This window comes from Chiloscyllium plagiosum, unplaced genomic scaffold, assembly GCF_037043375.1.
Source record: "Chiloscyllium plagiosum isolate Xiang-an unplaced genomic scaffold, Cpla_swu_hap1 HiC_scaffold_36, whole genome shotgun sequence".
In the NCBI taxonomy this organism is placed as follows: Eukaryota; Metazoa; Chordata; class Chondrichthyes; order Orectolobiformes; family Hemiscylliidae; genus Chiloscyllium; species Chiloscyllium plagiosum.
In genome coordinates, this window is record NW_028270174.1 from 21940522 (window position 1) to 21954340 (window position 13819).

The 13819-nt window shown below is 42.7% G+C and overlaps 1 protein-coding gene and 1 long non-coding RNA gene across 8 annotated transcripts in view; one reads left to right on the forward strand and one right to left on the reverse strand.

The window, feature by feature from the left end:
- Window positions 1-689: 689 nt before the first annotated feature.
- Window positions 690-11608, reverse strand: LOC122539408 (uncharacterized). Its single transcript, XR_006309072.2, has 2 exons — window positions 11090-11608; window positions 690-2289 (listed from the first exon to the last, which is right to left on the reverse strand). It is a non-coding gene; the product is annotated as an uncharacterized LOC122539408 (long non-coding RNA).
- The window catches only part of kiaa0232 (KIAA0232 ortholog), a 130286-nt gene continuing 126978 nt past the window's right edge, over window positions 10512-13819 (forward strand). The window contains exons 1-2 of one of the 7 annotated variants that reach the window (XM_043674209.2): window positions 11734-11867; window positions 13071-13239. The gene's annotated coding sequence lies outside the window, so the exon portion shown is untranslated. Of the gene's footprint in view, window positions 10687-11730; window positions 11868-12123; window positions 12240-12583; window positions 13240-13819 lie in introns of those variants that run through there. The other 6 variants (XM_087980040.1, XM_043674210.2, XM_087980039.1 and 3 more) reach the window with 6 other exon arrangements.

The following is a 13819-nucleotide window of genomic DNA, read 5'->3' on the forward strand; positions in this document are numbered from 1 at the left end:
TCCACCATCTTCATTAATTCGGAGTCATATTACACAGATTAACAAGAGTTGCAAAAAAAGTAAATACAGTGGCATTTTCCAAAAATACCGAGAATTCAGGATTGCCTCCCTTGCATTTTACAATTTTGTCTTGTGATATTGTTTTGGTATTGTCAACAATTGCCAGATATGCATTGTATTAAGCAGACAAGCAACAATTTCCATAGATTTCATAAATTCATTTCATCTTGCCCCCTTACTGTCTATATAGGGAGATATCATATTTTTTGACTGGATAGGAGTCCATGCCTCAGTAGATGAAAATAGAAGCATTTTAATCCATGCACCAAACAGCTTCCAGGCTTAAGTATGCAGAACTTGCAACAAAAATTAATCTTATGCCCCAAGGATTTAGTGAACAATAACATGCTGATTCTTCAATGATCTTCACTAATACTCTGCCAGAGAAAACATTCATGTGTTTAATGATGCCATATAAATAGCCCTATTGTCTGGAACAATCAGTAATAATGACATTCAAATGACACTGTATGCACTGAGACAACTGTGCACATGCACAGGACCTGAGGCAATGACACTGACAGTCAGTAACTATGTCACAGTGCCATGCATCTGTTATCTGGAGTTATGCTTCAGCAATAAGGTAGTTTCATGTTGTGTCACAAAAACATGATAAACACAGAAATATATCAATTATGATGTTTAATTTATTTACTCATTCCATTACTCAGGGTGTCTAGATACAAAAAGTACAAACTACATTCCAGGGTGGGGTATCTCTGTAATTACAAATACAATTAGCTATAAAACGATTCCAACAAAATATAACAAGATTATTATTATAGACCTGCCAAAAATAGTATTCTTTTTGTGAACTCAGAAGGAATACATAACCAACTCAAGCAAGATAGAGACACTTCAACACATGTATAAAAGGTTGTTCAAAGAATTGTTCTATCGTCTTTGCACACACAATAAGACTTCAAAAGGAAAGAACAAGCACAGCAAGGGGACAGGCTGGCAGCCTGTTGGCAGGTGAGATAAAACTGAACAAAAATAGGAGCTACAGCAGATACTGATCCCGTCCAACAGCAATATACATCATGCCAGTGACGGATACAGAGAAAGGCAATCGTAGGACAGGCATAATGCTAACCAAGGCACTATAAGCTGGAGGCTGTCCAAAGGGTAGAAGAGTAGAATAGGTATGCAGTACAGAAAATACAAATAATACTAGGTTAAAAGATAACTCAAAATAGCAGAAAAGGAATTTGGAAGATGACAGATTAAGGTATGCTTGTCCATGTTACCAAGTGAAATAAGTAACAATACATTGACATAGCAGAAGTAGAGTGCAGATTTTGAAACCTTTGTATCCTTCTGTTAAGAGTAAATCATGAAAATGGGCCATGTTTTTGGCTTGCTTTCCTTGAGTTTAGGAGCTTCAAGGGTGATTTAATCAAGACATTTAAAATGGTAAAGCAATTTGATACTGAAAGCCGATGAAAAGTCAGAATAGAGGAGCACAATTTTCAAAGTAGAGTCAGGCAAGTGGAGTGGCAATCGAACTTTATTTAAGAACTTGTGGATGGTGTATCAACTGAAATGGTCCTCACCCAAAATGACATAGCATTGTTAGGCATGGGTATTAAAGAATTATAAAGATAAGCAATATTCCACTGTGCAAACATGTAGTTGCTCGACAATTGGATATGTACAATGCACAGAACTAACAAGGTGCGCAGAAGCTACATTCTCTTAAGATATGTATGCATTCAAACAATGTGTCTATTTTAACGTGGTCACAGAATTCAACAAGCCACAGATGCAGAGGAAGTAAAAAATACAGGGACAACAGAGCAAAAGAGACCTTGTGACACAGTGGCATGTTCCCTGCCCTGACCAAGATGCTTTGGGTTTAAATCCTACTTTAGGACATTATGGTCAAGGAAGACGGTTACGTAATATAGCTAACAGGTTGAATGATCAACTTCTAAATCCTTTCAATATACAACAGTGACATGATGTAAGAGCAGGAGAGATTTCTGGTCAGTCAGCTGATGAAAATAAATTGGAACCTCCACCATTACTATCCAGAAGTCCAGGCTACAACATGCATGTAAAAGCATGTTGCCATAACAACTCATTCCTCAGGGATTGTCTGGCTCAGTTGGCTGGACAGCCAGTGGGGATCAGCAGGAGGTTCAAACTCTGTTCCAAGTCGTGTGAATTCAGCACCTGATGCCATGCCTTACCTATGACATTGATTGCAATATGGATTGGACATATCTGTGGGAGAAACACAAGATTGGAGTCAAGGCCCAATCAGATTAGCCAATTTCTAACAAAATGGCAGAGTAAGCTAAAGTTGAACAACCAACCCACATTTCACAAAGCATGAAATTATGTCATTGTATATTACTGTAATTGTGTAATTTACTTTTCCATGACACCGTTTGAAGAATTAAATTTAAAATTATCAAAAGATAGAAACATTGTCTGGCTTATCAATTGTTGATTGACAATCATGATAAAGCTAAGCATCATTATGCCCAGTGCATCTTCCGCCTTCTTGTGATGTAATCTCCTGGAAGAGATTAATAAAGTTACAAGAAATTTTAGTCCAGTTTATAATTAAAAAACAATTGAGCAAAATTTCCTGACCCACACTACAGGGCATAAAATTAACTGAGGTTAATACCCGATGTCCCATCTTGTTGAACGGTGATACACGACAAAATAAGAAACATTTCTATAGCAACTGCTGGACAAATTCAGCAGGTCTGGCAGCATCTGTGAAGAGAAATCAAAGTTAACATTTTGGGTCCATTGACTCTTCTCAAACATGATGTTAGCTAGAGAAAGGTGTTATATAAGCAAAAGGTAGGGGGGTTGGGGAAGGTAAAGGAGTAAGTGATAGGTGAATAAAGGACATGGCAGAAGGTGCTCATGTCTTAAATTTATTGAACTCAACACTGACGACTGAAGGCTGCAGAGTCCCCAAGCACAAAATGAGACGCTGTTCTTCCAACTTGTGCTGAGCCTTGCTGTAGCAATGGAGCCGGCCTATGACAGAAATGTTGGCCAGGGAGCACAGTGGTGTGTTAAAGTGGCAGGCAAACTGGAAGCTCAGGATCAATTGAGGGCAGTATGCAGGTGTTCTGCAAAGCAGTTGCCTAATCTGCGTTTCATCTTTCCAGTGTAGAAAGACCACATCATGAGCAGCAAATACAGCAGATGAGATTGAGTGAAGTGCAGTAAATTGCTGCTTAAACTGGAACATGTGTCTGAAGCCTTGGTTAGTGAGGAGAAAGTAAATGGCAGCTTCTGTGATTGCATGAGAAGGCACACTAGAGATGTGGGGAGGTGTCGGGAGTGGATCAGGGTGTCGGGAGTGGATCAGGGTGTCCCAGAGGAAACGGTCTCTGCAGAATTCTGACAAGGGACGAGAGGGATTATGGGTCTGATGGCAGAAATGACACCAAGTTGGTGGTGGGGTGGAAAGGGAGGACCAGGGTACTCCAAAGGTGTTTGGACAGAGTGCAGACATAGTTTACAAGGATGGTTCCATGGATGAGAAACCTCAGCTATGAGGATAGATTGATGATGTTGGGTCTGTTGGAAGGGAGAAGATGGCTGAGAAAAGATCTGATTGATGTTTAGGAAATTGCGAGCGGGCTAGGCAGAGTAAATAGGATGAAGTTTGGAAAAGAAACAAGAGGGAGTTAAGGGAAGGGTTGAGGGTAGTAGTACAGGAAATGGGTTGCACATGCCTGAGGGCCTGTGGAAGGCAGAGTCACCAGAAAGGATTCAACAGAGATAGAGAAACAGAGAGAATGGAATGGAGTCTTTACAGCAAGCAATATGTAAAAATGTATTGTCCAGAAGTTGGTGAATTTGTAGTGGATATCAGTATATCCCCAAAAATTGAAACTGAAATGTCTGAGTGAAAGGAGGAGTCAGACCTGGGGAGGGTGAGCACAAGGTGGAAATTGGAAGTGAAATTAATAATATGCTTCCAATTCTGGATGAGGGGGAGAAGCAGCAGCGACGTCATCTATTTTCCAGTGCAAGAGTTGAGTGGAGAGACCGCAAATAGGATTGAATGAGGAACATTCCATAAAGCCCACAAAGAGACAGGCATAACTGGGACTCATTAAGGTACCCATTGCCATTTCTTTGACTTGAAGGAGCTGAGAGGAGTTAAAAGGAGAAGTTGTTCAAAGACAGGTCAGGCTCAGCCAGGTGGAAGGGATGGTTCAGATATGTTTTGCCAGAAGTAGACAGCCCACTTGCTGCCATTCTGCCTTCACCCATTCTCTATTCTCCCACACGTTGGATGGGGTAGCCTTGGTTTACACTTTTTAACCCCATCAGCATCCAAAGGATCACTTCCAGTGGGCTGCTGCCATCAAGCAATTATTCCCATTTCCTTCTATCTGCATTCCAGAGGGACCATCCCCTCTGGGTCTACTCCCAAACCTCCAAGGTACCTTGCCATGCAATGATAAAAGGTGCAACACTTACCCATTTACTTCCTCCCTCCTCACTATCCAAGACTCCCGGCACACCTTCCAGGTTAAGCAGTGATTTACCTGCACTTCACTCAATCTGTATTCACTGCTCACAATGTGCTTTCCTCTATACTGGGAAGAAGAAATGCAGACTGGGCAACTGCTTTGCAAAACATCAGTGTGGCCTGTAAAAATGACCCTGAACTTCCTACTGCCTGCCACTTCAACACCACTGTGCTCCCGGGCCAACATTTCTGTCTCAAGCCTGCTGCAGTACTCCATCAAACCTCAATGCAAGCTGAAACAAAACAGCATGACATTTTCTGCTAGGGGTTCCTTCAGTGTTCAGGACTCAATATTGAATTCAATAATTTTAGAGCCTCAAAACCTTGTTCCAAGTTCTTATCCCATGCCCACACTCTAGACCCCATCACATGGGCAGCTTTCAGCACAGGCAATCCATCTTTACCTATGTAAGGTCCCCATTAATAGTTCTTCTTTCTCCCTGGGTTATCAATATCCATCCCTTTATCTCTCTCTCTCTCCCTCCCTCTCCCGCCAATCTCTCTAGATGCAGTCTCCACCTATCTTTTCTCTTATCCTTCCTCCTTTATCCTCCTCTCCCACCTAGGGATATATACATAGCATTTTCCTCGCTACCAGTAGTTTTGAAGGGTCACTGAACCGGAAATATTAACTGATTTGTCTCCAATGATACTCCCAGATCTATGGAGTTTCTTCAGCAATTTCTGCTTTTGTTTCAGATTTCCAGCATTCACAGTTCTTATTCTTTAACCCTTCTAGTTCTTTCTTTGGCTGATACCATGAATATCCATTTAATGCAAGAGCTGTAACTTGTTCTACATGCTGATAACAATTTGCATACACAAAACAAAAACTGACATTTAAACTACTCCTATGCTGGCACAACTTATACATATGACCCCCTCACTTTCTCTAATCTATTTCAAATAGTCTGTCCTGAATTGGCCCTACTAAATTGCCCATAGTGTTAGGTGCATTAGCCAGAGGGAAATGGGTCTGGGTGGGTTACTCTTCAGAGGGTTGGTGTGGACCGAAGAGTCTGTTTCCACACTGTAGGGGAATCTAAATTTAATTAGATAATGGGCTAGTTTAGTGCTAAAACAAATGCAAAACGATTTAGTTGTGTCATTATTTTGACTGTTTAAGTTAACCCTCCCAGAAACTTAGCTAGAATAAACAGACCCAGATTTTAAGTCAATGGTTGTAAAAAATGGCTTTAATAAAATTGAATTTTCCACTGTTCTTCCTTTGTGAATGTTTTCTAAGGTCTAATATGAGAGAACCAAAATTGAACACAGTATTCCAGGTGAAGTCTAAGTAAACTCTTACACAAAGCCTCTATCCTTTACACAGATATATTCTTGCTATGTATCGTGGCATTCTATTTGCCTTCCCTGTAAGCCCATGGACACCCACTAATACATAGGCAAAAGTGAGGACTGCAGGTGCTGGAAACCCAGAGTTTAGACCCTTCCTGATGAAGGGCTTTTGCCCGAAACATCGATCTTCCAGCTCCTCAGATGTTGCCTGACCTGCTGTGCTTTTCCAGCACCACTCTGATCTAAATCCACTAATACATGTCTCCATACAGCTCCATTAAAATCAATCTTGTCTTGAGGGCAACTATAGATTCCCATTTAGGTGGTCACAGGGGGGTTTTGTGTACTTGGGCATATTCATTACTCTGGCTTTGAACAACCAATCCAGAACTAATTTTATCGAATTATCTTCAAAGATGGGAGGCACTTTCAGTCTCGTGTTTGGGTCGGATAGTGCTTAAGATGAATATTCTCCCTAGTTTGTAATACCTTATACAGATGCTCTCCCTACTTTCAATAAGCAAACATTCAGGAGGCTGAACGGCCAGCATCGTAAGCAGCCGCTCATTAAATTAGCCAAACTGCAGTAGCCTCTCAGATTGGGGGGGGGGGGGGGTGGGTGGACTTCCAGACATTAAAATTTACCAGTTAAGCTCACTTTTGTCCTACTTGAGTTTGTGGAGATCCTCTTCAATATCTAGCCATATTGTAAGCCTCCCAAAGGTGCCCCCTTTCCAGTTTGTTGTTTTTGGACAAAATGAGGAGAGTTAGAGAATATTGCCATAACCCAATAGTCATCAATACTGTTAAAGCATGGAGGGCAATTCAGCAGAGGGAAGGCAATATTGGCAAAACATCTTTGTTTACACCTTTAGTAGGTATGCCGGGTTTTCGACTGGGTATGATAGATTCAGGATGTAAACGTTGGGCAGCTAGAAGTGTGTCTTGCATGGGCGATTTATTTGGGGGAGACTCACTGATGTCCTTTGATCAGTTAGTACGGAAGTACGAGTTATCTAACAGGAACCTCTTTCACTTTTTTCAAGTTAGGGACTTTATTCAAAAAAGACCACACTTTTGACTGATTCCTGCAAATCTGACAGAGGGGGTGGGGTTGTGCTCAGTGGTAAGAGTACACCCTCTGTCATTACTTTATATCAATTGTGGGGGGGGGGGTGCCACCTCAGATGAGTTTGATCGACTCCGCAGGATGTGGGAAAGAGAGCTGGGTGTTGAGGTCTCCTCCGAGGCATGTGTGAAAGCATTTTAATCAAATACCAGTCCCACCAGACTCTACATTGAATAATCAAACAATAGCTCTGTCATACAGAACTTAAACTTTCCTTAAAAATACAGAGTCAAAGCTTGATTTCTTTCACTCATCAGGACAGGAACACAAGGAAAAACTTTGCAAGGGAACAACAATTTACAGCTGAAAATGTGTTGCTGGAAAAGCGCAGCAGGTCAGGCAGCATCCAAGGAGCAGGAGAATCGACATTTCGGGCATGAGCCCTTCTTCAGGAATGAGGAAAGTGTGCCCAGCAGGCTAAGATAAAAGATAGGGAGGAGGGACTTGGGGGAGGGGCGTTGGAAATGCGATAAGTGGAAGGAGGTCAAGGTGTGGGTGATAGACTGGATTGGGGGTGGGGGCGGAGAGGTCAGGAAGAAGATCGCAGGTTAGGAAGGCGGTGCTGAGTTTGAGGGATTTGACTGAGACAAGGTGAGGGGAAATGAGGAAACTGGAGAAATCTGAGTTCATCCCTTGTGGTTGGAGGGTTCCTAGGCAGAAGATGAGGCGCTCTTCCTCCAACCGTGGTGTTGCTATGGTCTGGCGATGGAGGAGTCCAAGGACCTGCCTGTCCTTGGTCGAGTGGGAGGGGGAGTTGAAGTGTTGAGCCACGGGGTGGTTGGGTTGGTTAGTCTGGGTGTCCCAGAGATGTTCTCTGAAACATTCCGCAAGTAGGCAGCCTGTCTCCCCAATATAGAGGAGGCCATATCGGGTGCAGCGGATACAATAAATGATGTGTGTGGAGGTGCAGGTGAATTTGTGGCAGATATGGAAGGATCCCTTGGGGCCTTGGAGGGAAGTAAGGGGGGAAAGGTGTGGGCGCAAGTTTTGCATTTCTTGCGGTTGCAGGGGAAGGTGCTGGGAGTGGAGGTTGGGTTGGTGGGATGTGTGGACCTGACGAGGGAGTCACAGAGGAAGTGGTCTTTTTGGAACGCTGATAAGGGAGGGGAGTGAAATATATCCCTGGTGGTGGGGTCCGTTTGGAGGTGGCAGTAATGACGACAGATGATACGCTGTATATGGAGGTTGGTGGGGTGGTAGGTGAGGACCACACTTTCCTCATTCCTGAAGAAGGGCTCATGCCCAAAAAGTCGATTCTCCTGCTCCTTGGATGCTGCCTGACCTGCTGCACTTTTCCAGCAACACATTTTCAGCTCTGATCTCCAGCATCTGCAGTCCTCACTTTCTCCAACAACAATTTACACAACACAAACAGAATCCAAGTTGCTTTGACCTAGTCGGGATGGAGATGCAACAAAAACTTAATCATAGTTCGCTGACTGAACTCAGACCAGGCAGATAGATTTGTTGGTCAAGGCAATGCCATGAGTACGCACTGAGGTGGCTATCTATAAAAGCATTTTAATCAATGAAAATGGTACAATAAACTAACTGCAGCTATATATCAAGGCAACTTATATTCTCACACAGGATCCTTTGTCAGCAAAAGAAATTTGACCATATGTAAATTGTACACATTTTTGCTCTCCTCCTGAACTTGGTTTTGTGAGACAGTCCTGAAGAGTGCAACACAAAAACATGGGACTTTGTATCTGCTTTAGCACTGTTTAAATTTAAGTAAATAGGATGCAGACCCTTGTCAAAAGCTTCATTAAGTTATTAATTTGGATTTTGAACAGGAATACCTCTCCCAACTAACTTGGTTATCTCCTCAAAAGAAAAATGAATCTTTAATGGGTGATCCCACCATAACCAAAAGAATGACAAAGTCTAAACAAAGGCTTTTATGATTATTTTTTTCAAAAATTAAAGTAGTTTGATCCATTTTTGGTCCAATTTGCAGACCCTCCACTTTCTAACAGTCACAACTTACAAGTCGAGTACATGCTTCTGCTCATTTGTAGACCCACTGTATCTTCAATACGCCACAAAAAATTAAAAGTGCACTACTTAAATGCAGAATAGGGAAAGTTGCAGTACATTTCACACAACCAATTGTAACAAATCCAAAACATTTTCTCTAAGATTAAAAGCCACTTTCACTTTGCAATTTTGATTTTATTTGCAACTTTCAATGTTGCTTTTACAATGAGGTAAAATAAAACAAAACAAAAATCTTTCAATCTTTAAGGAAAATAAAGTGATTGGAAAGACTTATTGCAATTTCTTTGAAGTTGATTTTATTTTCTTTCTTTACAATACTTGATGTTAAAAGGTTTATGGAAGTCAATAATCTCCTGTATGTAGTCTAACTTATAACCTTTGAATGTAAGAAATGCAAAATAAGAAACCATGTAAAATTATTCAAGTTTTATTTTCATACATTGAATAATCAGGTCAGGTTATGTGCAAATTATTCATGGCTACCACCATATGACATTTTATTAATATCTCACTTCGATAATTGAAAAGTCACAATGTAAAATTAAATTTTATATACAAACTGTAACAATAATGGATTACCAGGTAGTCCTGATTACTTTGCTGCATGAGGATGGCTTCATGAAATAAAATCATAACTTTTAAAAGAAAAGCTTGTTGCAGTAGTGACAAAATATTGTCTTCAGTTGTATATATTTTCTAATCAACCCATTCAGAGATGTTATATCACACTTAGCTTTCTGGTTCAAAGGTAGTGAAAATACCAGAGTGCCACACTCTTTAAAAAAGAATGCACTTATACCTGAGCTTTAACAATGTCTCTGCTTGCTTATAAAGCCAGGACCTTTCACACATGAGGCAAACATAATAGTCACTGCATCACAATCACTTAACTGGCATGTCTTTATGTTTGGCAATTGCATGTTTGGCAATTCAATCTTTGCGCAAATCCATCCATTATCAAAGTTAACAAACGTACATTTTGTTGCAGTTGGCTACAGCAGAAGTAATCTCCTATTAGTCCTCAGGAGTGCTTGAATTTACCAGAGTGCTTCCAAGGTTGAGGGATTTTAACTATAAGCTAAGTTTGGAGAAGTGGGCTGTTCTCTGAAAATTAGATTGAGGGGAAAATTTGATTATCCCTTTGCTGCTACAACAACCAAATCTCGCAAAACTTTTGAGCAAGAATAGCAGAGATGGGGAGAAAAACAATGACAAGATAGAATCTTTAAAAAAAAAAGTGTCTACTGTAATGATTTGGAACTGGCTGCCTGAGGTTGGAAGTAAAGGCATTGAGATTATTTCAGCAGGAGGTTGGACAGGTATTTGAGAGGAAATAAACTTTCAGGGTTACTGAGTTGGGGGAAAAGAGAGAGAGGAAAAAAAATCAGAACAGATCTACAGCGACTCACTGCTAAGTGGATTGCATGGCCTCCTTCTGCATTCTAATAAGTGCTGAATGTAGTGCTAGTGGGTGACAGTCTGAAGGGAAAAAAAATCATTTCCAAGAAGCCAATGGCAGTTGATAAAAAATTCAGACCCGATGTGCACTGGCACTGAGAGCAGTGAGCTAACAGTTGCAGCCATAGCAACTCTCACCCTTTACCTGCTTATTTTAAACTGCCCACCTAACACAAGAAGAAAAAAAGACTGGGACAAAGCTCCACTTGTAAAGAAGGTAAGACAATGTAAAACTTATCTGCATCACACCCTGCGACTAATTAGGAAAGCGTTAACAGTAAACCGAAGCAGCAGATCTGTGCAAACTTATTTGGACAGTTCTTAAGACTTACAATGGCCCACTGCTTTATTTTGATGCGCGCCATTATTAATAAATAATGATTTGCAATTTTGGGTCGGTCTTTGCGACTGTTTTTACTCCGAGATAATTTAATACACACGCTTGGGACGTTCTGGCGTATCTTCGTGTGGGTTTCACAGCCGAACCCTCGTTTTCGTTCATTTATTCGCATAATTCATCACGATTTCATAATAAGCGACCCCTCGCTGTCCGTACCGGGTGCCGAACGATTGACAAAACAAAAATTAAACACGACTGCCGGAAACTAAGTCAAACTCACACAGCGAGCAATCCCCTATCCGTCGTCGATGTTTCTTTTTTTTTAAAAACAAAACTCCCATAACGGCAGCGGCTATCGTTTTGTTGTGGAATGGCCGACTCTCTTCGAGGGGGGTTTATTGATCTCACTCGCTCCTTCGCACGAGACCCACGGCGGGAGGCGTCCTGCGCCTCGGCGCGTGCGACCTACATTGTCCGTTAGAGCGGTCCCCAGCGCGAGGCGGAAGGGAAGGGAAGGGGGGGCGGGGTTTCGGTGGGTATCGTCGGGGTGAAAGGTTACAGGGGGCGGCGCTGCGGCCTGTCGCCTGACCCTTACGTTCTCTCACCACCGCCGCCCCCTCCCCTCAACCATCCTTCCAACCTCCTCTCCCTTTCCCTTCTTTGGCGGCGGAGGCCCTCTGTCTCTCTCTCTCTCTCTCTCCCTCGCTCTGTCAACGGTGGCTGCGGCGCCAGGGACAGGGAAAAAGAAGCGGCGGGAGGGGTGGGTAGGGGGAGGAGGAGGCGGCGGGGGGAGAACAAAGTCAGTCGAATTACAAGGGCAAAGCCGAGAGAGAGAGAGACAGACAGAAACACACACACACACACACACACGGGAGTTCGGGTTTTTTTTTTGGGGGGGTGGGGTTGAGAAAAAACGAAGAGAGAAAAAAACGGAAAAACATAACCCATAAAGGCGATCCCCTCCCGCCTCTGCTTTGCCAGAAGCCGGACATTTAAAGCGAGATCGGGGCCGCGCATCCTTTCCTCCTGTAAAGCGGGGAGGGGGAAAAGAAATCAAGGTAACATTCACCGGAATAAAAGGGGTACCAACCTGTTGTGATCAAACTGATTTATTTCCCCTTCTCTCTCCTCCTTTAGTGAAGGGGGAGGGGAGGGGGAGAGCCGGTTTTGCGTACGGTTTGTTGGGTTGGGGGTGGGGGTGTGCCTGTGTTTTTAAATGTCAGTCCGGCGACCTCGAGCTGCGTCAGAACGGTTTAAAAATTCAAAAAACAACAATCGTTTTATTCAGACTGACAGGTTGGTCAAAGCGTGGGATTTCAATCGTCCCTGTCACACAGGGCGGGCGCCTCCCCAAGAACACCAATGCCGTTTTCTTGTTTTGGAAATTGTGTGTGTCTCCTATGTCCACACGCAGAACACCCACGTGAACGGTCAGTGAGTGATTTGGTTTTATTGGAATTAAGGGCAAGTGCGTATGTCTTTTATTCCCCCCCCCCCCGGTTCCCCGCCCCCGTTTGTCCTTATCCGCTGTGGGGCCTCGCTGAATTAATGCCTAATTACAACCTGACTTGCTGCCCTCATCGACCATTGTGACGTCTGTGGATTGACGGGGCCTTCCACCAGTGGCAGAGCGGCACCTCCCTCCTGTCGCGGCGCCGGCGTCACGGCCTGTCCAATGGGCGTTCGGGAGAGGGGGCGGGGACGGGGACCTCGCCTTACCCCCCCCCCCCCCCCCCCAAACCCTCGTTGAGGTTAGGTGGAGGAGTCACAGACCGAGGAGGTGGTGGGGGTGAGAGAAGAGCATTGCCGGTCGGTTTTAATAGATTTCCTTTCCCCGCCCCTCACCCCAGGAAAAACACTTCCCATCGAAGAGACCCTGAGCCAGCCTCCTAGCCAAACCCTCCTTCGCAAACGCAGCGGCGTGTGTGAGCTGTATGAATAATGCGTCAGGACCGGGCTTTTAAACCTTCTTCACAGCTCGTATTCCCAAGTTGAGTAAAAGGTCAAGTTCAAAAATGGGTGTTAATTTTTTTTGGAGACATTCCGATGTTGTCATTTTAGCCCTCCCTTTGTTTTGGGTATTTTAAACTGTATTTAATAAACCGGTTTGTTTAACCTATTATCTTCCCCCCCCCCCCACCGCCACTTGAACCATCCAGTAGCTTTTCTATCTTGTCACGTTCATTTTCTATACACCAGGGCATTATACCATTTGGAATGAGTCTTTCTATTCTATATCTCACTTTGTTTCTGCGGCTTAGGTTTCTTTATTCAAGTAGCTCACTCAGTTTGAGGCTAAGGATTGCAACTAAAGCAGAATTTTATTTTCCTATCGATGCTTTGCTGGTTGGGCAAGATTGTTAACGTGAAGTATCTGGTCGAATTGAGGCCGTGGCTTGAGGTCTACCTGGTGCAGAGTCCACTTATCAGGTTTGTCGACATTCTGAGAAGAGTGGTGTATCTATCGGCGACTGGCGACGCGAGTTTTCTTTTGCATTCAAACTGTATGCTTTAATATTTTTCACCTTAACACAAGGGTGCTGTCATTAGTTTGACATTTGGGCTTTAAAAAGGTGGTAGTAAGCCAAGTATCTTGCTCTTGTATAATATCTTACGTTTTGCTTAGAGAAACGTGTGATTCATGTAATCTAAAATCAAAACCTAAATCCTATTTAATGCAGATCATATTTTGTTTATTTTTCAAACTATTCCCTGGAGACACCAGGTTAAGTTTGTGGTGATATATCAGAATTCTGAAATAGAACGTTTCATTATCTGATCAGATTGTGCTGTTATTTAGACTTTTTACGAGTTTGTAAAATGATTAGATTTTGGTACACAAGTCTGTTTAGTTCCTTTGACATTTTGAAAATTTAAAATCGTGTCATGGTTTTGTGCTATTGAAGTATCTAAGTATCTCAGATTGGTAAATGTTCAGTCAAAAACATCAGTACAATTTTTAACTCAAGTTATGTAGGTACTATTTGATATATGAATGCTAAATGAAAAG